We start from the raw sequence: 25,121 nt of genomic DNA, 5'->3' as shown, positions 1-25,121 counted from the left end.
TCTCCTCAGGTAGGGAAAATAAATAAATACATAAATAAATAAATACATAAATAAATAAATAAACAAATCAGACAACATCAAACTAAAAATATTTTGCACAGCAAAGGAAAACATCAACAAAATGAAGACAACCCACAGAATGGGAGAACATTTTTGCCAATGATACATCTGATAAGGGGTTAATATCCAAAATGTATAAAGAACTTGTAAGACTCAATACCAAAAAAACAAATGATCCAATTTAAAAAATGGGCAAAGGACCTGAACAGACAATTCTCCAAAGAGGACATACAGATGGCCAATAGACATATGAGAAGATGCTCAACATCACTAGCCATCAGAGAGATGCAAATAAAAACCACAATGAGATATCAGCTCACACCTGTCAGAATGGCTATCATCAGAAAATCAACAAACAAGTGCTTGCGAGGATGTGGAGAAAAGGGCACCCTTGAGCATTGTTGGGAATGCAGACTGTTGTAGCCACTGTGGAAAACAGTATGGAGTTTTCTCCAAAAATTAAAAATGCAACTGCCTTATCACCCAGCTATCCCACTTCTGGGAATATATCCAAAGATATTCAAAACATGAATCCGAAAAGATATATGCACCCCTGCGTTCACTGCAGTGTTATTTATAATAGCCAACATTTGGAAGCAGCCCAAATGCCCATCACCAGATGGGTGGATAAAAAAGCTGTGGTACATTTATACAATGGACTACTACTCAGCGGTAAAAAAGAAGGAAGTCTTACTAGTTACGACAGCATGGATGGACCTGGAAAGTATTATGCTTAGTGAAATAAGCCAGTGAGAGAAAGATAAATACCATATGATTTCACTTACATGTGGAATCTAATGAACAAAATAAACAAACAAAATAGAAAGAGACTCATAGATAAGATACAGAGAACAGACTGACAGCTGTCAGAGGGGAGTAGGGTTGGGGGGCTGGGTGGAAAAGATGAAGGGTAAGCAGGAAAAGAACAACTCATAGACACAGACACCAGTATGGTAATTACCAGAGGGAAAGGCAGATGGAGAAGAAGAAGAGGGTAAAGGAGGGATAAATGATCACAGAAAGTGACTTGACTTTGGGTGGTGAACACACAATACAATATACAGATGATGTATTATATTATAAAATTGTACACTGCAAACCTATGTAATTTTATTAACCAATGTCACACCAATAAATTCAACAAAAATTTTAAAAGAAAGACTTTAAAAAAAAATCAGTCAGGGCACATGCCTAGGTTGCAAGTTTGGTTTCCCTGTCGAAGCATGTACAGAAGACAACCTGTTCATGCTTCTCTCTCACAATAATGTTTTTCTTCTTCTCTCCTTCCCTTCCCCTCTCTCTAAAAAATAAATAAATAAATAAATAAATAAATAAATAAATTTTAAGAAAACTATCATTAGAGAGATAATCTTTTAAAACTAATATAGCAGCTCTCTTTCAAGGGATTGAAAGAATAATGGAGAATGGAATAATGCTACTCAGCTATTGCTCACAAGGTATATCACTTGCTTCTGTATTTCATAGTAAACTCTCAATTAATAGCCCTGAGTAACACAAATGCAACATCCATTTCTAGAACACAGAGCCGGCAGTGTTCTATAACCTCAGCTAAAGAGTAAAAAAACAAAAACAAAAAAACAGAAAAAGTTAAGCCCTGCCTAATTAATAATTTTGTCTAGCATCAAATTCCAAGAGCTGGAAACACCCTAATATATAGAAACTTCTAGCCAATGCCTCAGAGTCAGCACCCCAAACACATGAACAGTTAATATAGAGTTGTCATTCTGAGACACATCAGGTCACTGAAGGAAGAAAAAAGGAAGAAAGGGAAGGAGGAAGTGGGGAAGGAGGATGGGAGGAAGGAGGAATGAAAGGTGGAAGAAAAACGAACTCAGCACTCAAAAGACCAAACAGCTTTGGTTACTGCATAGTCCTCCACATTCCCATCTTCTCCTAAAGGCACTGCCTAACCAATGTATAGGGTGGAAATGAAAGGGTGTAAAGGGGTGGATCCCAATGGCACAGTCATTGTAAGCACTCCCTATGAGTCAGCTATAAATTCAATTCAAATCCCCAGTTTCCCCGTCTTCTCTGCTAATAATGGTTACCACCAAAATGACTGCTGCCTTTAGAAACTCTAATGGGAAGCAGGTAAATGTCTAAAACAACGTTTAATATTCTACTAACATATAAAAATGTAATTACTGAAACAGAAAATATTTTGTTACTGATTTAGGGTTTATATACTTCGCTTAATCTTCAAAACACAGGAAACAGCTTGTTAACATTTCTTCAGTTTTATTTTAAGATTATTATCTCATGGTATTGTGGCCATTCGAGTGATAAATAAGAATTTATGAAGTGCCGGGTTTAATTCTACACCTGTAAGGAAGGTATATTAATAACTGACTTTTTGTAATTCCATACCATTTCTCTCTTTGCTGAAATTGGCTGCTGGCTATCTTTTGTGAATGTACGTTCTCAGAGGAGACCTGATGTATCTGTACTGGCTTCAAATTTCTCATGTGGAGAAAAAGATTAGCTGAGGAAGATGACTGGTTTCCGTAGTACTAGCTCACAATTCTATTTGGTGGCAGTGTTGATGGCCGTGTGGCCTTTCAGTGATGACTTCAGCAGTGGTTGTTTCCCGGTTCCTTATAAAAGCTAAGTTAATTTTACTGTAAAGCAACACCTTTCTAGCATAGTTTTCTCATCTTTTATGATGGAATTGGGACAGAGTGCTAATTAACATTAGCTAAAGTTCGCACTTAACTTTGCTGTTATTAAACCATGAAATAACACATTTCACCAACACATTTATTGTTAACAACTCTTTTCCTTATTTGCCCGATTAAGAAACTGAAGCTTACAGGGGTTAAAAGCCAGACAATTAGCAAGTAGTAGAGTCAGGACTTTTTAGGATAAAGGGATTTTTTTCCCCCTTTTTCCCAGCTTTTCTTTATTGATTATATTGTTACAATAGTTCCAATTTTCTCCCCTTTACTCCCCTCCACCCAGCATCTCCCTCCCCCAGCAATCCCCCCCCCCCAAGTCCATACCCATGGTTGGATAAAGGGATTTTTTGTTTTTTTGTTTTTAAATGTCTTTATTTTTGCATGTTGGTGTTTTTTTTTCACTTTGGATAGTAGCAATTATAATAGCTGCCATTTGTTGAATGCATAATTATGTACCTTGCATATATTATTTCATTTGTCACTTCAGTGCTCAAGTAGATATTATTATTGTTATTTCCAGTTTAAGAATGAGAAGATTAGAGTTTGAACAGGTTAAGCACACTTTTGGCAAGCACACTTGAAATTTTAGGTCACGATCTAGTCATTTGCATTAATATAGAAGGTACTAGTTCCCAGATAATTCGATAGTTTAGGTAGAATTACTACTCCAGTTGCACTAAATTTTACCTTGCTTTAAAACAGATATTTCAGAAAGTCAAGAAAGGAATGGACTTCTTTTGGCGGGTGGTGTGGAAACTGGCGATTCATTGATATTCCATTTTGATGGTACAATTTTTTTCTTTTTTTAAAGTATATTTTATTGATTATGTTGTTACAGTTGTCTCTATTTCTTTTCTCTTTGTTCCCCTCTGCCCAGGAACCCCCTTCGTTCATGTCCATGGGTTGTGCATATCAGCTCTTTGGCTTCACCCTTTCCTATATTATTCTTAACTTCCCCCTGTCTATTTTGTACCAACCAATTATGCTTCTTAATCCCTGCACCATTTCCCCATTTCTCCCCCTTCCCCCTCCCAGCTGATAACCCTGCAAATGATCCCCATACCTATGATTCTGTTCCTATTCTGGTTTGCTTAGTTGGATTTTGTTTGTATTTTTTAGATTCAGTTGTTGATAGTTGTGAGTTTGTTGTCATTTTAATGCTCATAGTTTTGATCTTCTTTTTCTTAAATGTGTCCCTGTAACATTTCATATAATAAGGGCTTGATGATGATGAGTTCCTCTAGCTTTTTCTTGTCTGAGAAGTACTTTATCTGCCCTTCCATTCCAAATGATAGCTTTTCTGGATAGAGTAATCTTGGTTGTAGGTTCTTGCTTTTCATCACTTTAAACACTTCTTGCCAGTCTCTTCTTGCCTGCAAAGTTTCTTTTGAAAAATCAGCTGGTAGTCTTATAGGAACCCCTTTGTAGGTAACTCTTCTCTTGCTGCTTTTAAGATTCTGTTTTATCTTTAACCTTTGGCATTTTAATTATGATGTGTCTTGGTGTGGCCTTCTTTGGGCCTATTTTGTTTGGGACTCTCTGTTTCCTGGACTTGTATGTCTATTTCCTTTCCCAGATTAGGGAAGTTTTCCTTCATTATTTTTTCACATAAGTTTTAAGTTCTTGCTCTTTCTCTTTTCCTTCTGGCACCCCTATGATTTGGATGTTGGCATGTTTAAAGTTGTCCCAGAGGCTCCTAAGCCTCTCCCTATTTTTTTCAATTCTTGTTTCCTCATTCTGTATTGGTTGACTATTTATTTCTTCCTTATGATCCGAATCATTGATTTGAACCTTGGTTTTCTTCCCTTCACCATTGATTTTACGCGGCTTATCCTTTGTTTCACTTAACATATCCTTCTTTTTTCCTTATGCATTTGCCATACTCAGACATGTTTGTCAAGTCTGTGAGCGTCGTTATCACCAGTGTTTTGAATTCTGCATCTGTTAGGTTGGCTATCTCCTCATTGCTTAGTTCTCCCACTGGAACCTTGATCCGTTCCCTCTTTTGGGTCATACTTCTCTGTCTCCTCAACTTGACAGCTTCCTGTGTTTGCCTCTGTGTCTTAGGTAGAGCTGTCGCAGCTGTTACCTTGTAAGGGGTGGAGCCTTAGGTATTTGTCAGTGCGGGGTGACCCATCTCACCACATTGTGGCGATGTATGTGGGAAGGGGTTCTGAGAGGAAACCATGCTGCTTGCTCAGCACTTGCCCCTTTTTCAGGCACTTCTCCCATCTCCCGTATGGGGCTGGAGCCTCTCTAGCTGTTGCTCTGGTTGTGGTCCCCAGAATGGGTGTGTTTCCAGGCATTCTAGGACTGTGGAGGCCCTATAAAAAAGCATATTTTTCTGAGAGACCAGCAGTTTCTTCCTCCACCCCAGCTCCCACTGGTTTTCACAGTCAGAAGCAATAAGGCTTTATTTTCCCTGGCGCTGGAACCATGAGCTGCACAGCCCAGTCTGGGGCTGGGATTGCCCCTCAGGTGTCCCTCCCTACTTTTATAATGTGTGACTGTGCTTTCTGCTTGCTGCAGCCACTGCCTTGCCACCACAGCCATCACACTATCCCCTCTCTGCCCTGGCTCTGCACCTCCTACCTGGCTGGATGAGTGTTAGTTCTTTATATCGTCGGCGGCGGCAGCCATCCGTCTCGAGAGACGATGGTCTAGCTTCTTAAGAGTCTATCTGCACCGCCGAGAATGGTTGTGCAGTCCGACTCGGGAGTGACACGGTATCTGTCTCCTCCCGTGTTGAATCGACATCTTGTGATGACGCTGGAGTGTCCTCTCCAGTGAAGCTGAAGCTACAGAGCCTGGGCAGGGTGATATGGACGGTCTGCTGTTGCCCATGCAGCAGACCCCCCCTCTCTTCGCAGCTGAAGGGTCCAAGGGAAAGACGGAGTCAATACAGCTTGGTTTCAGGTGCGCCGCAGGAGTTGCCGGTGTTGACTACAACATCAAACCGCCTTTAGGGACTCCGGCTCCGGATTTTCTGTCGGGGTTTACTCCCTTAGCCTTTCCCCTGAAGAGGTATGCCGCAAGGCAGCGGAGGTTTTTTGGAGTCAGAGTTTTCCTTCTCTGATGTGCCCTGACTGGAAGATCGAACCAGTGACACTTAGCTCGCAGGCCGACGCTCAATCCACTGAGCCAAACCAGCCAGGAGCCAGGGACAGTTCTTTATATATATATATATATATATATATGTGTGTGTGTGTGTGTGTGTGTGTGTGTGTATACACACATATATATATATATATATATATTTTAATCTTTGTTTGTTGGACTTTCATGCAGTTTGATATTCTGGTAGTTCTGATTTTTTTTTTTTAGTTTTAAGTTAGTTGTATTTCTTCTTTGTTGTGGAGGGAGAGGCAGTGTGTCTATCCATGCCTCTAACTTGGCTGGAAGCTGGTGGTGCAATTTCAAAAGCTGTTGTTGGATTGATAGTGTGAATGTTTTAACATCACATATATAAACCATGTCTAAACTCTAGAGCTGGAGAGCTGGTTCTTTACCACAACTGTGGTGAGGGATTGCAATAGAATTGTGTGCTTCTTTAACAATGTTCTTTCCTAAGATAATGTGCCTTGCAAACAATGGAATGTGATGGACGTAAACTGGTGATGTTACAGCCATTCTTAGAATCTCAGTACATGGAAAAGCCACAGCATTTTGAGCTTGAGTGCCTTTTGAATTCGTGAAAATCAATGAGCTAAGTGTAGTATGTTTTCACTATTTCATTGTGAGCCCTCATTTTTCCAAAGCAAAAAATATCTGAACATTAGCTGGGAGTTTCAATGGAGTGTTGTTTCTCCTTTTCTCGAAATTGCTGCGAAGAGAACTTTTTGATGGATGGCAATGTTCTATATTGGTGAGCACTTGACTTGAAATATGTAAGTGCAATGGAGAAACTGAAATTTTAATTTAATTTCAGTTTTAACATAAATAGTCACATGTGAGACTAGTGGCTGCTGTATGGACAGCACAATCCCAGAACATAACTGAGGTGTCCTGGTTCTCTAATGAAGCCCCAAATGCCAACGTCCCAGGGTGAGGGTCGGGTGTTATTCATCAGTGGGTTTCACTTCACTGGTGAGTTCCTCTTCTGTACCCTGGGCAGTTTTTATCTCTCAGGGGAATGCCTCCTTTGCCCTTCCTTTCTGTGAGCAATGAGGCTCACATGGCTGACTTATAAAACACCTTTGGCAGTTGAAAGCATGGTGTTCTGAGATTTAACCCTTGCCAAATTTACAGAGGATAGAGATTAGACCTTCCTTTCTGTGACAGTGACACAAATTAATGTTAAGTGTGTGCAGCATTTGAACATTGATAACTTTGAATTGCTTAAACTTTTCTGAGGAGGGTGGCACTGCTCACAGCATCTGTGCTTCCTTTCTCTTCTATTCTAGTTTGAAGTTCCAGAGCGTGAACAGCTGAGTGGCAGAGAGCCGGAGCAGAAGTGGTGTTGGTGTGAAATTCACACAGTGGAATTTCACTTATGCAAGTGCTCGAGCACTCATGAGAGGTTAGAATTAGCTATATCTCTGGTTAGATTTAGCTATTTCAGCAAAAGTTTAAAGTGTAAGCTGTATCATCAAATAAATTGAGCCCAGGATGAGTGAAGGAAAGGAATAAACGAGGGATAGGGCTGGAAGCTCAGAGCCAGTGGTACAAGCTTGTCTCCTCAGGCCAATGACCTCATCTGAGATAATACATCTCAGGAACTTAGCACAGCTGTCTGATTCTTTAGATTATTTAGACTACATACACACACATCTGATTATTTAGATTATTTAGACTACATACACACACAGTACTGATTTATTTATTTGTACCAATAAAATCAACACAAAGCTTGTTCTTTATCATGTATTCAAAATATACTGAACAGGTACTATGCAAAGTGCTGTGGTTACTGAGAAGCCTAAGAGAAAATATGATTTCAATAACTACAAAGCCCTTGTATCTAGTGGGTAAGAAATACACATAAATCACTTCTGGCATTAGACTGATGGGTTCAAAGCCCTGCCCCACCATTTTCCAGTTATATAAATAGGGACAAGTTACTTGGTATTTACTGTTTTAATTTTCTCATATGCAAGGGGCCTATAATAATATCTGCCTCACAAAGATAGTATGAAGACTAAAAGAAATAATATATGTGTAGCCCTTAGCCAATACTCATGCACAGAGAGCCCTCAACTATGTGTTAGCTTATTTAAAAATAATAAATTTTATTTATTTTTATACAGTTTTTAGGTAAAGTTAACACTAAATGAAATGTGAACTGTACATTTTTGACAGAGTAAATACACCTGTTTAATTCACACTCCTATCAAGATATAGACCATTTTATCTCCCAGAATGTTCTCTTGTGCCTTTCCAGTTAGCTCCCTGCCAGAGGCAACCAGTTATGATTTTTTTCACCACAGATTAGTTTAGTCTTTCCTAGAATTTCAAACAAGTAGAATCATACAGTGTGCACTCTTTGTGTCATTTTGAAATAGGTAACAGAGTCACATGGTTTGAAATTGAAAAGGTACAAAAGAGCAGGCAGTCAAGTCTCCTTCCCAGATCTGTCCCTTATTTACCCAATCTTCCTCCCTTGAAGCAACCAGTGTTATTAGTTTCATGTGGGCCCATCCCATACCTATCACCTTCAGGGGTTTGTACAAGGTGCTCTGAGAACTGAGTTTTGAAGGTTACCCAAAGAATCTTGTGATAGACCAGCTAAAACACTATAAAGTCAGTTTTTAAAAAGCTGGAGTTCTTTTCAGACTCTCATTCCAAATGTCAAACTGTGACGTTTTACCCTTCTATGACCTAGGTAACCCTTAAGCCACATCTTGTTCAAGTTGTAGCATTCTCTGAGTCTCATTCATTGATTAAACAAATATGTATCGAACAACTATGGAAATACAACCATGAAGCAAAGAAAACCAAGCTCCTGGTCTTATGGAGGTAGTAGTACAGTGGGGGAAACAAAAATTCATCAAAATAATCATACAATTACAGTTTCAGTGCAGTGTGATAGGAAGGAACCAACGTAGGGAGTTCTGAAGATGCTTCTCAGAGATAGAGATTAGAGTTGAGATTAAGAAGAACGAGTTTTCCAGGCCCAAAGCAAAGCCCGTGCAAAAACTCTGTGGAAGGAGGAAACTCTGAGGGATTAGAAGAGACCAGTGTGGCTGGAACAGACAACAGGATGGAATGTGGTCTGAGCAGTGAGAAATTGAGAGGTGGACAAGACACCTGACTAGGCAAGGGCTTGGTTAGTTACCGGGTTTTGTCTCAGAGAATGGGAAGCTACTGAAGTGGTTTATGCTGGCAAGCGATAGGGTCACATAGCCTTTCATAGCCTATGTCAAGAAGAGAATAAAGAAGGGCTAAAGCTTGTGTAGATAAACCAAGCTCATGCGGGGTGAGGGGGGAATAAAACTTTAGTATTCCCCCCTCACCCCACAAAGGTAGCTTAGACTAGGATGGTGATGGAAAAGATAGAAGAGGACAGATTCAAGGAAAATTTGGGAGGTATAAAATCAATAGCACTTGCTGATAGATGAAATATAGGAGGGAAAGGTAGATTATCAAGCTGTCTCTTAGCTTTCTTATACAAGATGGATTCACTTACAATAAAATTGTTGATTGACATTAACTTCAAACGATGGCATGGCTTCAAGCTATGTAAAATTTTGCCTCACAAAATTTCAGGGTTTCGAAGTTTTTAGCTGGGTGGAGGACATGGCTCAACTTCCTACTTTTTTTTTTTTTTTTGGTATTTTCTCATCTTTTTCTTAAATGTTTATTACAGTGGACCCCCTTTGGAGATTACAAATTTAAATTAGAAAATAACCAGGGCTATCTAATTTCTAGGCAAATAATTTTGGAGGTATTTTTTTTTTTGTATTTATGGTTACTATCATTTTATCACTTCTAAATGTATAATGAAAGTAATTTATATTGCCGCTATTGTTTTTCTCGCCTGTTTTTCCTGGGATTAGGCCGGAATCTACTAACTTTCTTTCCCAAACTTAAGTACTTTCCTTCTAAGGATTTATTTGTTGATATTGGATGACTCCCCGACTGCACCTCACATATTTGTGCCCAGGTTCTGCCCCCTGCCGGACTCTGCATAAACTCAACGTATTGAGAGGATTGATGGTAGAGCGATTTGCAATCATATGTGCCATTTACAAATTGATTATTTTTTTGAGAGCAACCTAGGTCATCTTTCGGAGAGCTCAGCTGCCTTTGGAAGCCTGCGCGTCTGCATCTGGTGGCCGCAGCCGGGAGACAGGCGCGTGGGCGGTGCGGCAGTGTAAGGCCCGCAGCCCCGAGCGAGCGCGGGGTCTCTTTGAGCCCCCGGCGGTGTGTGTCCTGTGCAGCTCTCACATGCCAGGGGCGTTGTGAGAGACCGAGGAAATCACCAATGTGCAGGGCCCAGGGCTGGTGCTTTGAAAGAGGCGGAGGAGAGAGAGGGATTTCTCCGCCCCCCGTTCCCCACAGTCCAATCGCTTCGGCTTCTCCTTTTCTTGGCCAGTCCGGCCCCTAACCTGCTCAGACACATTATGCAGTAGACGCAGCCCGGTCTCTTTAAGGCCTTGCCGCGCCTGCGCTTTGGGCTTTCCTGACGCGGCCCGGCGGACCCCGGAGGAACCCAGGGGCGGGCAGGCTCGGGGTTGCGTAGTGGCTGTGACAGCAGTGGCGCCCGAAGGGGTGGGCGAGGATCGGAGACTACACGCTCCTGAGTGAGCGTGGCGCTCCAGAGAGGGTGGGGAGCACAGCCGGTGGAGCCAGGAGCGGCCGAGGCGCTGAGACGCGGCGGCGCGGCTGCGGGCTGGATGGGAAGTTAATGTTTACGGCGGAGTCCACCCAACGTTTCCAAGGTGAGATGCGCCCCACCAGGCTGGCGAGGCCGTGTCGCTGCGAGTGGGGGCCGCCACCAAACTTGCGGCGGCGCGAGCAGGGCGGGTGCGTCTGGCACCGCTGGGGCCTAAGTTCCCTGTGGCCCCTGCGGCCCAGGACCCTCCTCCTCTGGGCTCTGGGAAGAAACTGGCCAGCGGATCTTCCAGTAGAGTCCCAGGAAGGTGGGGAAATGGGGTAGCTCTGGGGCGCTTCCTTTTGAATCTTGTGGGGGATACTGACCCTTCACCCCCGCCCTCAACGCCAGAAGTCCTTTCCCTCTGAGTGGCCTGGCGGGGCGAGACCTCCCGCGCGCTTAGCAAAGTTAGCGTCTTTTTTTGGCCTCTCGAATGCTTCACAAGGCCGTGTCTCCAGGCAGGTGATGGGCAAGCCAGGTGTGCTAGATGACTCCCAAGGATGCACTTGGGGAGCGGTTGTAGCCATCACTGAATCACCTTAGGACTAGCGGGGCAAGCCTCAAATGAACCGCAGAATTTCCGGTAGGTTGGATTGTGGTATTGATGTTCGCTCATAGATGCTGTGATTTCTTTGTGTTTTTTTGTCGTTCGGTTGTCTTAGATCAACTCAGTTGACATCCTTTCACCAAAGAGTTAACCAAAACTTTTGGAATGATTCCTTGGCTTTGCTCTCATGCATTGCTTTTAGAGGTGATTTTGAAAAGCAGCATTTTCTTGCGCAGATACCGTTTTTTTTTTTTTTTTTTTTTTTTGGTTACAGTGTAGAATAATAAACTCTTTTCTTTGCTGAAAGAAAAAAGTGCTTCATGAAGATCAAGAAAAATTATCTGTTGATAGTTTTTGATTTTATTCTGGGCTGATAGTAGCTATTTTTGTTTTTTAATTTTATTAGTAAACTTTCTGTAATAGAAGCTCCTTTTCTAACATACTAGTCTTAGGTCTCTGAGGACTTTGTGTCAAAAAAATCTTAGAAAACTTATTAAAGTGTGATATGCAGAGAAGTGCACAATCCTGAGCGTGCAGGTAAAGAATTTTTCCTACGGGTACCATCGGAGATCAAGAAACAGAACATTACTTGGTTGGGATTTATACCCAGTGGTGGAATAGTTGGGTGTGAGGTATGTGAATGATAAAACTGTAGTATTAGATACTGTTGAACGTTTCCCCAAAGTCGTATCAGTTAGCAGGGAATGATATTTCAGTTACCACACATTCTAACCCATGCTTATCACTTTTTAAAACTTTTGGTGTTCTGGTAGAGGTACAGTAATATATCAGTGTGGTTTTATTTTGCATTTTCTTGATGACTGGGTTGAGTGTGTGTGTGTGTGTGTGTGTGTGTGTATTTCCCATGAGTCAATTCTAGGATATATATATATAAAGTTTTTCTTTTCCACTCTATGTCTTGCCTCCTCACTCTATAATGGCCTTTTTTGATTAATGGAAATTCTCAATTTTAATAAAATATACTTAATCTTTTCCTTTATGATTACTACTTTTTCTGCCCTGTTTAAGAAAAATATGCCTAGCCTAAGAATATGAAGATATTTCCCTGTGTTACCTTATAGGAGTTTCATTTTGTTTTACTTTTCACATGTAAGGTGTATAATTTACAGTAGATTACAGATGGGTTGTAGGGGTCAAGATTTACTTTTTACCATATGGGCGTCTATTTGCCCCAGCACCATTTATTGAAAATACTGTCCTTGCCCCTCTGCAATGTGTGGTGCTTTTTCATTGTCTGCTTGTTCATTTCTACAGATTTTGGAAATTAGAGTTGACTCTATGTATCAGTGTGGAAAGAATTGACATCCTAACAACATTGAGTTTTCCAATTTATGAAAACAATATGTTCTTCCATTTATTTATGTCTTTAAAATGTTTTCTCAGTAATGTTTTGTAGTTTTCTGTGTAAAAGTAATGTATGCCTTTTGATGTTTATATTTATATATTTGATATTATTCTATAGCATTCTAAATCATTTTAAAACATTTGTGGCTGGTATACAGAAATAAAACTGATTTTTGTTGGGGGTTCTGAAATTATTGAAAAACAATTCCCAGACAGCATTTCATCAATAAATGTTAAATCTTTAACCTTCATGTAGGACCTAGTCCAAATAACACCTTGTACATTCTAGTTTTCTAAGTTTTTTTTGTTTTTTTGTTTTTTTGCATGGTAGCCACAGTGTCTAGGACCAATTAAAGATAAATAGTGCTTAGTATATTGACAATTACTGTGTTGGGCTCTGGGGATACAATGCTGATTAATATGCTGTTCCTACCCTTCAAGAACTTAGAGTTTAGGAGTGTTGTAGATGTTCAAGAAAAGACCTTTGTCGTTCACTAGGAAAAACGCTATGATAAAAATTGATTTGGCTGCATGCAAAGAGGCATTTAAATCAAACTGGGGGGAGATAATATTCCTGGCTTTCAGTGTTCTGAGAGTTAGGCAAAGGAACTGGCCTGTGGGTGGGGCTACTATTCACTATACGTACTGGAGTCTCTCCTTATCCCCAGGGGATACTTTCCGAGACCTCCCAATGGATGCCCGAAACCCTGGATAGATACTACTGAATCCTATACAGTATATGCTATCTTTTTTCCTACACATACATACCTTTTCACTGAAAGGAAGCACTTTATGGCTTCTCTTTCTTATATCCGAATTGCCAGCATCATTATTCTTGAACTTTGGAGCAACTATTAAACAAAATAAGGGTTACTTGAACACAAGCACTGCAGTACCTTCATAATCCATCTGGTAACTGAGATGGTTACTAAGTGGCTAATGGTTGGGCAGTGTATGCAGTGTGAATATGCTGGACCAAGGGATGATTCATGTCCTGGGAGGGATGGAGTGGACAGAGTGGGATGGTGCAAGATTTCATCCCACATGCAATTTAATTGTTTATTTCTGGAATTTTCCATATAATATTTTTAGACCATTGTTGACTGCAGGTAACTGAAACTATGGAAGGTAGCTAAGAGGGGTGGGGTGGGGGGCTATTGTAACTCTACTTAACTTCTTGGCTTTCAGCCTTGAGCATCACTTTACTCTTCTCTCCTTGAATCTGGAGTCTCTGTGTTTCCAGAAATTAAGTTTACGAGAGGATGTGAATGGTGGAGAAGGGTAACTGGAGTGTCTGTGTACAGACTTTATACAAACTTTAAACTACTAACCCACTCTTCAGCTCCATACCTCTCCCCCACTGACTGTATACCTGGAGACTGCCAAGTGCTGAGCTTCACTGGGGTTCTGTTAGCGAGGCAAGTCTCTTATTGGCCATATTTCCCTCTGCAGACCTGTAGTTTTAACTTCCTCTCCTCTACTTAGTTACATATTCCTCCATCTCTTTTCTTGTTTCATGGATGCTATACTTCTCTTACCTATCTGAGAAAATATAGACTATATAGAGTCTAAAACAGTGGCACTGAACTTTACCTGCACATTAGACTCTCATGGGGAGCTTTAAAACACACACATGTTCATATGCGTGTACACACATGCACACACGTATGCTGCTGCTCAACCAAATACATTAGAATCTCTGAGGGTAGGACCCAAATAGCAATAATTTTTAAAAATTTAGGTGTAATTGCATACAGTAAAATATACAGATTTTAAGTGTATAGTATGATGATAAAAAGCATTATAAAAACCCTAGAAAATTCCCTCATATTCCTTTCTTCGGTATTTCTCACTCACTGTCCAGATTTCTGATTTCTACTGCCATAGATTAGCATCAGTATTTTTTATTATTTTTATTTATTATTATTTTTCTTATTAAACTTTGTTTTAATGCAACTCAATTCTGTGACAGATTTTTGGTCATTTTCATTAAAAAGTGCTAATTTTAAAAACTAATAACTTAAAAACTGCCACACACACAAAAAAGCACAAATGATCCACAAAACATTCTCTTTTTGAAGGTTTTATGATGCATTATAATCATTAACCAGCGTTTTACTATTAAACTTAAATGGCCAATTGTTCTGAGACCATTCTTCTGCCACTGATTAAGACTGGGGTGGCAGGTATTGGGGATAATATTCATTTAGCCTTCTGAGCTTTCTGGGCACACTTGGTGACTTTGCCTGCTCCAGCTGCCTTCTTGTCTATTGCTTTGATGACTCCAACAACTGTCTCATGTCACGAACAGCAAAGCGGCCCAGAGGAGGGTAGTCAGAGAAGCTATCAACACAACATGGGCTTGCCAGGAACCATATAAACAATGGCAGCATCACCAGATTTCAAAAACTTTGGGCCATCTGCCAGCTTTTTCCCAGAACGACAATCAATCTTCTTCGTCTCAGCAAATTTGCAAGCAGTATGAGCTGTGTGGCAGTCCAGAACAGGTGCATATCCACTACTGATTTAGCCTGGATGGTTTGGGATAATCACCTGAGCTGTGAAGCCAGCTGCTTCCATTGGTGGGTCATTTTTGCTGTCACCAGCAACGTTGCCATGATGAACAACTTTGACAGACACATTCTTGACATTGAAGCCCGCATTGTTCCCAGGACAAGCTTCACTCAAAGTTTCCTGGTGCATGTCAACAGACATTACTTCACTTCTAATGTTGACTGGAGCAAAGGTGACCACTATGCCAGTTCTGAGAACACCAGTCTCCGCTCAACCCACAAGGATGGTAAAATACCACCAATTTTGTAGACGTCTTGGAGGGGCAGACTCAGGGACGTGTCAGGTGGATGAGCTGGAGGCATGATGCAATCCAGAGCTTCAAGCAGCATGGTTCCACTGGCATTGCCATCTTTACGAGTGACTTTCCATCCCTTGAACCAAGGCATGTTGGCACTTGGCTCCAGCATGTTTTCGCCATTCCAACCAGAAATTAGACAAATGCTACTGTGTAAGGGTTGTAGCCAATTTTCATACTGTAGGTGCTGACTTCTTCAACAATTTCTTCTATCTCTTCTGGCTGTAGGGCTGCACAGTGGAATCCATTTTGTTAACACCAACAATCAACTGCTTCATACCCAGTGTGTAAGCCAGAAAGGCATGCTCATGGGTCTGCCCATTCTTGGAGATGCCTGCTGCAAATTCACCAACACCAGCAGCAACAATCAGGACAGCACTGTCAGCCTGAGATGTGTCTGTCATCATGTTTTTGATAGTCTCTGTGTCCTGGGGTGTCAATGATGGTCACACAATACTTGCTGGTCTTGAATTTCCACAGGAAGGTATCTGGTGATACCGTGCTTGTGTTCAGCTTTCCATTTATCCAAGACCCAGGCATACTTGAAGGAGCCCTTCCCCATCTTAGCAGCCTCCTTTTCAATTTTTCAATGGTTCTTTTGTCGATCGCACCACATTTGCAGATCAGACGGCCAGTAGTGGTAGACTTACTTGCCAGAACCTACATGTCCAATGACCACAATGTTGATAGGAGTCTTTTCCTCCCCCATTTTGGTGGTGGTTTTCATGACACTGGTGTTCTGGTGACAAACCCGCTGCAAAAAAGCATCTGTATTTTTTAAAGCTGCTGTGGTGATTCCAGTATGGCCAAGATGAAACCATTGGTTGGGTGGACTGTTTGAGGCTGTTTGAGGCTACCTCCAGTGTCTCAGTGCTTCCTTTTGCTTTGGTCTGATTTCCCAGAGCCTATCTTCTGGTTTTCTGCTTGAAGGGCAGAGTTCTGGTTGCCATTGATTTGGGAACTCAGGAAGAAAGAGCTGGGTAATGAATCATAGAGCATTTAATATATAGGATCACATAACTTTTGCTTCTTTTTGTTAGAATACCTACGTGTGTTCCAGCATGTGTGGCTTACCCTCTGGAGAGAATAAATCTTCCATCAGCTGACACACACAGGGTGGGTCAAGCAGCAACTTGGAGGAAGAATATGGTGTAGGTTTTTAAAATGTTTAAAAAGTTTTCACTTGGTCCTTTCTTACTTCAGCCTCTCCTACCCCTCTTTGTCCTGGTAGTTCCTGAGCCTTTTGAGGATTCTGTAGTATAAACTTGGTTTGTTTTTAGTTGTCAGCACTGCTGACTGACTTGGCTCTTTCACTGGTCAGTTAGCAGTATCCACCCTCCTTCCAGCTTCTAAAATTGTGTTGCTGTTGTCTCTTTTTGCATTCTCTCTGCCCTTATGGTTTGTGTTCTAAAAACAGAACAAAAGAACAACAAAATTTTTTTATTTATCCTTGTTTTACTAGAGTTTTGGGAGGGAGCAAAATTATATGTGTGTGTCCATCTGCTATCTTAACATGGAAGTTCATCGTCTGCTTTCCATTATTAAAAAATGTGTTGCCATTTGTCCTCCACTGTTGTCTCCACTTTGTGGGGTTATAGCTTTTAAATTTGTTTACTGTTATCTAAATAGGATGTCAGGAGGGAGAGCACCTAAATATTGGATCAAACGGTCATTTTCTCTAGAAGTCCCAAAATTCTTTTGAGAAGTACTCATTGTCCCAGAATCTTAAAATCTCAGAAATGATTTTAAAGATAAGCCAGCCTATTGGGCTATTTGATACTTTCTGTTGTGGGAAACTCAAAGTAAAGAGATGAGTGACTGGAGAAGCTGATTGGGCTATGGATGTCTGCAAGGGTCTGAAAATCCATATGTGCATTAAACATTTAATATTGAACGAATAAATAATAAATTTTGCTTATTTGTAACAAAAATTATTTTAAAAATCATGTGGTTTTGTCATTTCAATCAATAATACTTAAATTTAACTATGGTCATGGGAGAAGGTAATATTCAGAATTTTTAAATTTGAAAATAGATTCTCTGCCTGCAAAAATTGAAAACTTGCTAAATATAAAGTTGTAGAGATCTTAGTTTATAGTTAACAAAAATTGATAAATTAATTAGAACCAACCATTAAAGCCTCTTTGTTTTTCTTTTTACTTTTTTTCTTTAAAATACTTACTAAGGCATTAGGTTTCCAAATGCTTTTTGAGATAGTTTTTACCATAAAGTTCATGATGAAATGAAAATATTATTCTCAATATTTATTTTCTTTTAGGCTAACTTTATAAAATTTAATGTACTTACCTTTAAATTACATCCTTCTAGTCTGTGTTAAAATGCTCTTCTTTATATGAAATTTGTGATGCTAGATATTGGGTGGGGTTTTCTTTTTGTTTCCTGTAATGTCCTTATTTGGTAGAAATGAAAGCTGTACAGTCCCATGTTACTCTTCAAATTAATTTTTGATAGGGTTCATAAAATACAAACTTAATCACTGCACACTATTCCCAGTAGCCTTTTTTTGCTCCTCCATAAGTTAATTATTTTGCTTTTATGTTTGCATATAAAATCAAGATATCAATCAAAGATAATATTGGCAGTTTCTACTATCTTGATGGTATGATAGTCTTTCCTCATTGGAAACATGTGGGTTAATGAATTTGTTTTGTGGATTGAACCTGTTGATTGTGGCCCCATGTATTTGTGCAGAAAGGGTCATCCCTTTTCTCATTATTACAAGTTGCCTGGTGTGTTTATTTGTTGCAATTTCCAGCTGTTTATTACTGTTTATTTACTTCAAAAGAGCTCTCCCTGCCAGTGCTGTCTTCATTTTATCCTTGAAGTGTTCAAAGACAATGAGGGTTTAGCGCTTGTTAATTGTTCTTTGTACTGATCCAACCCTCACAGTTGCACTCTGCAAAGTGTTTACTAAAGCTGGTTAAACTGGCTATTATCAGAGTCTTCATTGTTGGTTTTTCTATTCAGTGTCTTCTGAGTCCATGATTTTGCTAACTCCTTTGTTCTGGGCCAGGACCTTGATGAACAATAAGAACAGAACTGGCTTTATTATGGATCATTGCTACCCCCACCCCGCCCCTTTATAGGAGAGTGTAAGCACTGATATGGAAGTGAAGGTAGGGATATTGTTTGACCTTTGAGTTGGTGCTCAGATGATTGATTAGGTGCTTTCTTTTTTGGCCTGGTACAACTCTTTTGCTGTGCCAAAAAATGAATTTGTTAGAGCAGTGTTAACAGATACTGGATGAAAGTGTAGCTTTAATGAACAATGTATATTATGATACGAACAATTGTATTGGGTTGGCCAAAACGTTCGTTTTCTTCCATAATATGGCTGTAGTCATGCTTAGTTGTTTTTAACTTCATTCGAAACAAATTTTGTTAGATTGTATTATGACAGCTGTCATATCAGTGTGCATTTAAAAAATCAAAATTGGTGAATTTTTGTATAGCTATTTAATATTGAAGATGGAAGAAAATAAGCAACATTTTCAGCATATTCTTTATTATTTCTACAAAGGTAAAAATGCAACTGAGACATAAACAAAAAGATTTGTGTAGTGTATGGAGAAGGTACTGTGACTGATAGAACGTGTCAAAAGTGGTTTGTGAAGTTTTGTGCTGGAGAGTTCTCACTGGACGATGCTCCATGATCAGGTAGAGCAGCTGAAGTTCATAGTAACGTTATACCACACAGGAGGTAGTTGGCATACTTGAAATATCCAAATCAATAAAGTTATTGGTGAAAATGAAAAATGTATCTTATTTTATGGAAAAAACTAAATGGACTTTTTGGGCAACCCAATATAATATATTTTAATGAACTACCTGAGAGAAAGATAGAAGAAAAATTTAGTGTCTTCAGCCATACTAGAAACCAGGAGAGTTTCGAAGACTGAGATAGAATTTGATGGTGAGAGAAGATAAATTGCAAAGTAAACTGAATGAATTTTAGGCAATAAACCCATGAAAAATGTAATGCCTTTGAACATTTATTCGAAATACTTGTAGGAGATGAGCACAAAGTTAAAGACAACTTGGTTGCCATTTTGAAAATGTGGAGAAGCTTCTAATCTACTGCCAGATGAACAAGGTTATAAAGGTTGTCAAAATTGATGGTACATTTACTTGTAACATACAAGATTAGAAAAATGAGTCAGTAAATGATCTAGAAATGTAATGGTTGTAAACATTCTCCTTAGTCATTAGGAACCACCAAAAAACATATTTAGCATCCTGTATATGTCTTGCATAATGACAGGTATTGGGAAGATAATGGGATCTATTCTACATAGACAAAATCCTTGCTTTCATAAAATGTACAAGCCAGGGGAAGACACAGTTGATAGTCTTGTTTCTGAGCAAGATAATAGTTTTTGTAAGAAAGGGTTATTTAATAATTAATTTGTCTTAAATACTAAGGAAAAATGCTGAGTGTAGTAAAAGCTTTAAATCTTAATTTTTTTTAAGGTAAAATTTACATACAGAAAAATGCACAGAACTTAAATACACAGTTGATTGAGTTTTGATGCATGTATATGCCTGTGTGACTCTTTCCCTCATGGTTCCCTTAGTTAATCCCTATTGTCCTGATATCTTTTACCACAGATTAGATTTTTTTGTTCTTGAACTTCATAAATGGATAATACAGTGTGTATTCTTTACTGTCTGGCTTCTTTTGTTCAACATATGTTTTTGAAATTCATCCATGTTGTTGCTGATATCAGTAGTTTTTTCTTTTAAGTGGGTGTATAGTAATGCCTCATGACTATAACACGATTTGTTTATACATTCTCCTATTTGGCTACTATGAATAAAGCTGTTGTGAAGACTTGGCTACCAATTTTTTTATGGGCATACATTTTCATTTCTCTTGGTTAAATAACTAGGGGCAGAATTATTGGGTCATAGGGCAGATGTATGTTTAATTTTAGAAAATATTAGAAAACAATTTTCCCAAGTGGTTATATCATATTACATTCCAGCCAGCAATCTATGATAGTTCTAATCAGAACTAAATTTCAGAAAGACTATTCTGGTACCATGGATACAAAACTTGAAATGGGGAAAACACAATAAAATAATAGTTGAAAGTTGATATATTTCTGTTCTTGGGAATTGATAGGGAGGAAGAATCTTATAGATTCTAGACCTATGATGTGTGGAGTGAACATAAGGGAGGGGTCAGCTGACCCCCATGTATCTGCCATGGGTTGCTGGATATTGGTGTGTCAATCATTAATACAAGGAACACAGTGGAGTAGTAGATTTTGGAGGGAAAGGAGGCAAGAATTCTGTTTCGTTTGTAAATATTAATAGGGTGTAGAAGGAAGTAGATAACTCTGGAGGTGTGTGTAATAAAGAGTCAGTGTACTTAAAAGTAATTAAAATGACTAGCATTAAAATGGAATTTGTAGGCCTTTGTTGTGATTTGTGTGAAATGTACCCTTTTGGAACATTATGTTGAAGATTCTTATTGTCATTTTAGAGTCTTACAAAACAGTGGTGATTCATTTTTATTTCATATTTTGTATGGAATGAAAGTCCTTAACACTTCTTCACACAGTATTTGATATATTGTGTATACTAAATAAAAAATTCATGTAACATGTGATACATTTTCAGAGGTACTTGTTTTGAATTTGTGCTTTTTTTAGACTCAATTGAAACGTAAGGAAACAGGTATTTTAGTACTCTTGTTGCTGCCAGGAAAAAATTATGTATATGGATATGTCTTTAAAAACAAACAAATAATTTTGTGTTTGTAACAATGGAAGTTCGAGGTCAGGGAACAGGTTTTATTAGCTCCTTACCCATGAACTTTGAACACCTTAGCTATGGCAATTTTAGGTACAGCTCAAATGATCAAATTGTAGTACCTAATGCTCTTCTGTAGTGTATTTTAGATAGCATTCTCTCTTCCCAGTTTTTTTTTTTTTTTTTTCTCTTCCCAGTTTTAATACAAAAGTATTTGTGGGGAAATTTACATCAGTAATTTGGTAATACAATAAAATATTGCACATATTTATAATTACCTCTTCTATGAAGGAAAACAAACTTAGTTTTTGTTGAGAATCTAGTACAATTCTGTGTTGCGAATAATTTAATTATAATAATTAATGGTCAGAAAAAAAATGGCATGATATAGTAGAAGGAATAAACATTTAGCTTTGTCATTTAACCTCTCTGGGACTGTTCCTTTATCAGAAAAATGTATATTTTCCTGTTTATTCTGAAAAGTTGGTCATGAAGAATGGAAATAGTGCCTGGCGTATGTTTTGGTGCCCAATATATATAGCAGCTATTATGATTTTGTGATTATATTAAAAGAAGACTTAAAAAATGCAGAAAAGTGCAAATGGAATTGAAGATAATAAATAAGGAAAATCTGTTTGATAGCAGCAGTATTGGTTTTAGTTTTTTTATTCAGTTTTTAAAAATTACATTTTATTTATTATGCTACTGCAGTTGTCTTGATTTTTCCTCCCCTTTTGCCCCCCTCCACCGAGCACCCCCTGCTCCCTCAGGCAACAAAAACTTATACCCATTGGTCATGGGTATAAATTCTTTGGTTGATCCATTTCCTAATCTGTACTTTACATCCCCATGGCTATTCTGTAACTACCTATTTGTACTTCTTCATCCCCTCACCTCTGCACCCATTCCCCCTCTCCCCACTCCCATCTGGCAACCATCAAAACACTCTCTGAAGCCATGATTATGTCTCTGTCCTTATTTGCTTAGTTTGTTTTTTAGATTAAATTATTGATAGATATGTACTTATTGCCATTTTATTGTTCATAGTTTTGATCTTTTTCTTAAATAAGCCCCTTTAACATTTCATTTAATAATGGTTTGGTGATGATGAGCTCCTTTAGTTTTTTCTTGTCTGGGAAACTTTTTATCTGTCCTTTGATTCTAAATGATATCTTTGCTGGGTAGAGCAATCTTGGCTGTAGGTCCCTGCTTTTCATGACTCTGAATATTTCCTGCCAATCCCCTCTTGCCTGCAAAGTTTCTTTTGAGAAATCAGTTGACAGTGTTACAGGATCTCCCCTGTAGTAACTAACTGCTTCTCTCTGCTGCTTTTAAGATTCTATCTTCATCTTTAACCTTTGGCATTTTAGTTATGATGGATCTTGGAGTGGGCCTCTTTGCATTCATCCTGTTTGGGGTTCTGTGTGCTTCCTGGACTTGCATGTCTATTTCCTTCACCAAATTAGGGAAGTTTTCTTTCATTATTTTTTCAAAGAGATTTCCAATTTCTTGCTCTTTCTCTTCTCCTTCTGGCATCTCTATGATGTAGATGCTTGAAGTTGTCCTAGAGGCTGCTTATACTGTCCTTGAAGGTTTGGATTCTTTTCTCTTCTTGTTGTTTTGATTGGTTGTTGTTTTTTTGTTCTTTGTGTTCCAAATCATTTATTTGATTCTCAGCTTCATCCACTTTACTCTTGTTTCCCTGTAAATTGTTCTTTATTTCAATTAGTGTATCCTTTGTTTCTGACTGGATCTTTTTTATACTGTAGAGGTCCTCACTAAGTTCCTTAAGCATCCTTACAACCAGTGTTTTGAGCACTGCATCTGATAGATTGCTTATCTCCATCTTGTTCAGTTCTTTTTCTGGAGTTTTGAACTGTTCTTTTATTTGGGCCATGTTTGTCTCCTTGTTTTGGCAGCCTCCCTGTGTTTGTTTCTATGTATTAGGTAGAGGTGTTTTGACTCCATGTCTTGGTAGTGTGGCCTAATGTAGTATGTGTCCTGTAAGGTTTAGTGTCACAGCCGCCCCTAATCACCCAAGCTGGATACTCGAGGTGTACCTTTCATGTGGGCTGAGTGCACCCTCCTCTTGTAGCTGAGCCTTGGTTGCTGTTGGCAGATCAGTGGGAGGGATTTACCCAGGCCAGTCAGCTGTAAGGATTGGCTGTGACCACTGACTACCAACCTCCACTCTCCATGGAGGATCAGCTGTGCAGGGGCAGGGTGCTTGTGCTCTGACGTGGTCTGTAACTGTCCACTGGATGTGCTGGCCCTGGGATTTCCTGGGTGGTGCAGGCCACAGTCATCCCTCACCTGTGTTCTGCCTAGGGCCATCCTGCCTGAGCTATAAAGCAATCAGATGGCTGCTACTTGGGCTGGGCTTGGAGGTTTCCAGGTGAAGCCAAGCTGTGAAACTAGGTTGGTTTCTGCTAGTGCTGAGTCTGGGGCTCACTGAAGCAAGGGGTTGCTTGTTTGATAGGATTTAGGATGTTTTGAAGCAGGAGCCAAGACCAGGCATTCATATGGAAACGCAGCTTGGGTGGGTCCATAAGTTGGGATAGGCAGAGTCTCTGGGGATCTCTAATGTGGGTCAAACAATGTTAGCCAGGTTGATGGAGTCTCATATATGGCATCAGCTTGCTGGCTCTGTTGGGAGAGGGTTTAGAAAAGGGACAATGGCCTCTGCTCACCTTGATGTCAGACACTTCAGTTCCCTCCCTGTGTACCACTGGTGCCTTTTAAGCTGCTAGCCTGGTGCTGGAGCTCAGAGAGAGTTTTAGGAGGTGAGTCCTTGTGTAGATTCTTTAGGAGGAACTGCTTGGGGCTCCAGGTGTTTCTTCCACCGACTCAATCCGCACTGGTTTTTGCAGCCAGAAGTTAGAGGGACTTACCTTCCTGGCACTGGAACCCTGGGCTGGGGGGCCTGCTGTGGGTCTGGGACTCCTGCCTCCTGAGATATCCCTCCCAAATGTTTATCTACCACCTGTGGGTGTGGGACCAGCCTGTTCTGCATCTGAGCCCAGTCTGTATGGATGTGGTTGCTTTAATTTCATAATTCTCAGACTTCCTTTCAACTCAATTTCTGATGGTTCTGAGTGATTTTTGTTCTATATTTTAGTTGTAATTTTAATGTGGTTGTGTGAAGAGGCGAACCATGTTTGCCTACACTGCTATCATGACCAGAAGTTTTTTATTCACTTGAATGACTAGAATGACTAAGTGGATTACCCAAACTACCTGTAAGACAGTTTTCTCATATAAGGAATATATTGTTTACCTCATAAAGCTGTTATTTGATGCTCTGTATGTGTTTATAAACACTGATTATTTTATTCTTTGGATGTTTTAGGTTGGCATAGTAGCAGGAGAGATTGTACACTTGTATTTTTTAAATTGAATGTGTTTACTGAAGTGTGTTAGCATTAAATTAGACATCACTTAAAAAGAAAACTTCTATTTTCAGAGAGAGGGGAAGAAAGGGGGATAGAGAGGGAGAGGGAGAGAGAGAGAGAGAGAGACAGAGAGAAACAGACATCAATTGGAATGCCCTCTACTGGGGACCTGGCCCACAACCCAGGCATGTGACCTAACTGGAATCAAGATGGTGACCTTTTGGTTCATAGGTGGGCACTCAATCCATTGAGCCACACCAGCCATGTCATTTTTTTTTTAAGCATGATTTAAAAAATTTAGATCCATAGCTCATGGTAATTTTTGTTATTTGATCAAGGTGGTTTAGAGGGTCATTGTTTATTTCTTTTTAAGAAATAAGTATAACATAGCAATGAATATACTGAATGTGATAATATGAAAAACCTTTCAATACTAGGTAGTAGATGAAATGGCCAGTTAAAATATTTTATTAAATTTTTGAATGAAATTGAACTTATATAGGTCTTAAAGTGGTTCAAAGGCTAAATGAATGCTAATTTCTTAAGGTAGTTAGTTGCATGCTATAATCTAGTATAATTTTGGATATCTCAAACATTTATA

The 25,121-nt window shown here is 39.4% G+C and overlaps 1 protein-coding gene and 1 pseudogene across 2 annotated transcripts in view; one reads left to right on the top strand and one right to left on the bottom strand.

Moving 5' to 3' along the window:
• Positions 1-10,496: 10,496 nt before the first annotated feature.
• Positions 10,497-25,121, top strand: part of EVI5 (ecotropic viral integration site 5) — a 203,065-nt gene continuing 188,440 nt past the window's right edge. For both annotated transcript variants that reach the window (XM_090269736.1, XM_090269735.1), the window contains exon 1: positions 10,497-10,636. The gene's annotated coding sequence lies outside the window, so the exon portion shown is untranslated. The remainder of the gene's footprint in view (positions 10,637-25,121) is intronic.
• LOC150015275 (elongation factor 1-alpha 1 pseudogene) lies at positions 14,679-16,059 on the bottom strand (annotated as a pseudogene).

This window comes from Furipterus horrens, unplaced genomic scaffold (assembly GCF_987537825.1).
Source record: "Furipterus horrens unplaced genomic scaffold, mFurHor1.1.pri manual_scaffold_3, whole genome shotgun sequence".
Lineage (NCBI taxonomy): Eukaryota > Metazoa > Chordata > Mammalia > Chiroptera > Furipteridae > Furipterus > Furipterus horrens.
Note: the sequence above shows the minus strand (reverse complement) of the source record. Positions and strands in the feature narration are given on the sequence as shown.